Source organism: Herpailurus yagouaroundi, unplaced genomic scaffold (genome assembly GCF_014898765.1).
Source record: "Herpailurus yagouaroundi ecotype Mexico unplaced genomic scaffold, PumYag 140, whole genome shotgun sequence".
NCBI classification, from domain to species: domain Eukaryota; kingdom Metazoa; phylum Chordata; class Mammalia; order Carnivora; family Felidae; genus Herpailurus; species Herpailurus yagouaroundi.
In genome coordinates this window covers 1583007-1588427 of record NW_024412395.1, presented here as the reverse complement: position 1 = coordinate 1588427, position 5421 = coordinate 1583007, and positions in this window count along the sequence as shown.

The window sequence follows — 5421 nt, the reverse complement described above, 5'->3', positions numbered from 1 at the left end:
ATATATAATATATATATTATATATAATATATATATTATATATTTGTCTTTGCATATACATAATGCAAATTATATATATATGTGTATATATATATATATATAGTGCAAATTATAACATTAACATTAAAAATTAATGAACAGAATGAGAGTAGTATTTGGCCGCACCTGCCTGGCTCTGTTGGTTAAGCATCAGACTTCGGTTCAGGTCATGATCTCACAGTTTGTGAGTTCAAGCCCTGCATAGGGCTCTCTGCTGTCAGTGCAGAGCCTACTTGGGATTCTCTCTCTCCCTTTCTCTCTGCCCTTCCACCACTCTCCTTCTCTCCTTCTCTCTCTCCCTCCCCCTCTCTCTCTCTCTCTCTCTTTCTGTCTCTCAATAATAAACTTTTAAAAACATTTTTAATGTTTATTTATTTATTTTAATTTTTTAAAGTTTGTTTATTTTTGAAGAAACAGTGAAAGTGGAGGAGGGCAGGGAGAGGGAAACACAGAATCTGAAAGAATACTTATAACTCAATCATAATACAAATAACCAAATTATAAAAAGCAAAGAATTTTAATCAATAATTCTCTAAAGAAGATATATAAGGGGCCAATAAGCATATGAAAAGATGTTTATTATTAATTAACTAGCAAATCAAAAACACAATGGAATATTACTTCACATGAATTAGAATGGCTAAAATGAAAACAACATACGAGATCAAGTGTTGACAAAGGTTGGAGAAATCTGAACCCTCATGTATTGCTGGTGCAATTGTAAATGGCGTGGCCATTGTCAAATGCTAAGTATATATTGACTATACGTCCCAGCAGTTTCACTCCTAGGTACACACTAAAAAGAAATGAAAGCACATGTCCACACCAAACCTCTATAGAACATTCTTCAGTCTTTGTAACAGCAAAAAAATGGGAATAAACTCAAATGTCCACCAACTCATGAATGAGTGAATAAAATGGAGTTATATCCACATAATTGTATATTATTTATCAATAAAAATAATAATGTATTGGTACATGCTACAAAATGGGTGATTTGGAAAACCTTTTCTAAATGGAAAGACAGTAGTCAGAGAACACCACATCTTATATGCTTCCATTTCTATGGAATGTCCACAATAGCTAAAACTATAGCACAAGTAGGTTAGTAGTTGTGTAGAGCTGAGGAGTCTTGGGACAAATGAAGAATAAATACCAATGGGTATTATATTGTTTTGTGAGTAATGAAAATATTCTAAAATCAATTGTCATGATGGTTTCCCAGCTGTGAATATAATAAAAAAATCATTAAATAATGCCTTTAATTCAATTATTCATTTTTTGGGTGTTGAATTTTATAAGTTCTGTATATATTTTGGATACTAACCATTTATACGACATGTCATTTGCAAATATCTTGTCTCATTCTGTAGGTTGTCTTTTAGTTTTGTCATTTCCTTTGCTGTGCAGAAGCTTTTTATTTTGTTGAGGTCCCAATGTTTATTTTTGCTTTTGTTTCCCTTTCTTCAGGAAATATATTTAGGAAGTAGTTTCTAAGGACAATGGGAGAGACATTCCTGCCTGTGTCATCCTCTAGGATTTTTACAGTTTCAGGTCTCACATTTAGGTACTTAGTCCATTTTGATTTTATTTTCGTATATGTTGTAAGAAAGTGGTCTGTTTTTTTTTTTGTTGTTGTTTGTTTGTTTGTTTTTGCATGTTGCTCTCCAGTTTTCCCAACACCATAGGTTAAACAGACTGTCTTTTTCTCATTGGATATTCTTTCTTGCTTTGTCAATGATTAATTGACCATAAAGCTGTGCATTCCCTTCCGGGTTTTCTATTCTGTTTCATTAATCTATTTGTCTATTTGTGTCAGTATCTTACTGTTTTAATCACTACAGATTTGTAATATAACTAGAAGTCCAGAATTGCAATGTCTCCAGTTTTGATTTTTTTGTCAAGGTTGCTTTGGCTATTTGGGGTGTTTCTGATTCCATACAAATTTTAGGATTGTTTGTTCTAGGTCTGTGAAAAATGTTCTTGGTATTTTGATAGAGATTGAATTAAATGTGTAGATTGTTTTGGGTAATATAGCCATTTTAATGATATTTGTTTTCTCATCCATGAGCATGGAATGCCTTTCAATTTTTTTGTGTCTTCTTCAATCTCTTTCATTAGTGTTTTGTAATTTTCAGAATACAGGTCTTTCACCTCTTTGGTTAGGTTATTTCCTAGGTATCTTATGCTTTTTGGTGCAATTGTAAATAGGGCTGATTCCTTAATTTCTCTTTCTCCTGTTTCATTATTGGTGTACAGAAATGCAACCAATTTCTGGGGTGTCTGGGTAGCTCATTTGGTTGACCATTGGACTCTTGATTTTGGCTCAGGTCATGATACAGGGTCATGGATCAAGCCCCATGTCAGACTATGTATTCAGCATGGAGCCTGCTTAAGATTCTCTCCTCTCTCTCTCTCTCTCTCTCTCTCTCTCTCTCTCCCTTTTCCACTTTCCCCCACTTGTGCACCCTCTCCAAAACAAAACAAAACAAAAAATAATTAAACAAAGAAATTTAACAGACTTCTGTATGTTGATTTTTATATCCTATGAATTTACTGAATTCATGTATAGGTTCTAGCAACTTTTGGGTGGAGTCTTTTGGGTTTTCCATATAGAGCACAGAGTAATACAATTAACAGATGGGGAGAAGACATGAATAGATATTTTTCCAAAGGAGACACACAGATGCCCAATGGAGACATGAAAAGATGCTCAAAATAAGCCATCATCAGGGAAATACAAATCAAAACTGCAATGAGATATCACCTCACACCTGTCAGAATGGCTAAAATCAGCAACCTGCGAACAACAGGTGTTGGCAAGATGTGGAGAAGGGGGAACTCTCTTGCACTGTTGGTAGGAATGCAAATGGGTGAAGCCAGTCTGAAAAACAGCATAAAACTTCCTCAAAAAGTTCAAAACAGAACTACTGTGTGATCTAGCAATTGCACTACTGGGTATTTACTCCCAAAATATAAAAATACTAATTCAAAGGGATACATGCATCCTGATGTTTATAACAGTATTGTATAATAGCCAAATTATGGAAATAGCCCAAATGTCCATCAACCAATGAATGGATAAAGAAGAAGTGGTATATGAGGCTTCTGGGTGGTTCTATCAGTTAAGCAACTGACTCTTGATTTTGTCTTGGGTCATAATCTCATGGTCCTGGGATGAAGCCCAGTGTCATGGAACCTGGTTGCAATTCTCTCCTTCCCTCTCTCTCTCTTGCTCCCCCACTCATTCTCTCTTTCTCTCTCTGTCTCTGTCTCTCTCTAAATAAACATTAAAAAAAGAAGTGACATATACATGTAATTAAATATTACTCAACCATAAAAAAGAATGAAATCTCACCATTTTGTAATGACACAGATGGAGCTAGAGGGTATTATGTTAAGTGAATTAAATAGGTCAATCAAAGAAAGACAAATACCATATGATTTCACTTATATCTGGAATTCAAAAACAAAACAAATTGCGCATATACAAAGAGAGAGAGAGAGAGAGAGAGAGAGAGAGAGAGAGAGAGAGACAAACCAATAAATTGACTCTTAAGTATAGCAAACAAACTGATGGTTACCAGAGAGGAGGTGGTTGGGAGATGGGATAAACAGATGCAGTTGTTGTGATAATAATCAGGTGTTGAATGTAAGTATACACATGAAACTAACATTACACTGTATGTTAACTGTAATTTAAATAAAAAACTTAAAAATATCATACACTTAAATGATGAGTTGCATGTTATATGAATTATGTCTTAATAAAGCTATTTTTAAAAATTACCTGTGAGGGGGCGCCTGGGTGGCGCAGTCGGTTAAGCGTCCGACTTCAACCAGGTCACGATCTCGCGGTCTGTGAGTTCGAGCCCCGCGTCGGGCTCTGGGCTGATGGCTCAGAGCCTGGAGCCTGCTTCCGATTCTGTGTCTCCCTCTCTCTCTGCCCCTCGCCCATTCATGCTCTGTCTCTCTCTGTCCCAAAAATAAATAAAAACGTTGAAAAAAAAATTTAAAAATTACCTGTGAGATGAATGCCCATATATAACTTCTAAAAAGGAAAGAGAGAAAGTTTTCCTCTTGACTGCAAGGTAAGAGAAGAAAAATGTCAGCTTGGGTCTAAAAAATTTTGCCTTAGGACAAGTCAAAAGTTTAGTGAACATGGAATACCTTATTGGTTTGGAGAAATAAAAGAAGCAGAATCTGTGACCAGCTTTGGGGGGCTCTGACAGGCAACGTGCCAAATTGCTGGTAACTCTTTCCAACCAATAGCATTCCATGAGACAATACAGTATGTGGTAGCATAGCTAGTTGCCAGGGTGTGCTCAAAAAATGGGCAGAGAGTACTTCAAAGTCTGAGGTGATACGTCAGTGATGTATCACAGACTTCTTAGATTCTATCCCACGAGTCCCCCTGGAGTCTAGGCTTATTGCTTCCTGTCAGTTCCATTGTGATGTCAGAGTAGTTGTGAACCACAGGATCCCACCTCTGAGGCCAGAGAACTCTGCTCATGTCACCACTTCTGACCTTAGCAGGCTTAAGTCCAGTTAATGTACCTTCCCATGGGAAAACTGACCAGTTAGAAACCGAGCATAGTAGGGAGCTGTCGGGTAACTTATTATTATTTTCTTTTTCTTCTGGATTGTTCTGAGGCCCAGATTTTCTATTCAACCTGTTCAAAGATATCTAATACCTGCCTACCTGCTGTGTCTGTTTGTAGCTAATCTGGAATTCCTGCAAGCACAGGAATGCATCCCTACCCTTCCCTTCCTCTCTTTCAATTTCTCCCGTTGTCATATGTGTGTAACAAAATTGGAGTCTTGCATTATTATTTAGTGTTTATATCATTAATAGTTTTCCCATCGAATTAAATATATTTTCAAAACATGAGTTGTAATGGATGCATTCTATTTCATCAAATAGATAATCTTAAATGAATCAATCAATAACATTATGGGCTATTTTTGTTCTCATTAGTTTCTTTCCTTTTTTTAAAATGTTTTATTTATTTTTGAGACAGAGAGACACAGAGCATGAGAAGGGGAGGGGCAGAGAGAGAGGGAGACACAGAATCCGGGCAGGCTCCAAGCTCTGAGCTGTCAGCACAGAGTCCAACATGGGGCTCGAACTCGCAAACCGCGAGATCATGACCTGAGCCAAAGTCGGAGGCTTAACCGACTGAGCCACCCAGGCGCCCCTCATTAGTTTATTTCCTTATTATAAATTTCAAAAATTGGAAATGTAGAGCCAAAATATTTTTTAAATGCGGTTTAAAATGCGCCCCAATAGTAGATCCTTATATCTGTAACACTTAAATTAAATTTAAAGATAATAAAATGTATACTTAGAGTCTTTTAAAAAATGCATCCTAGTAAAACTGAC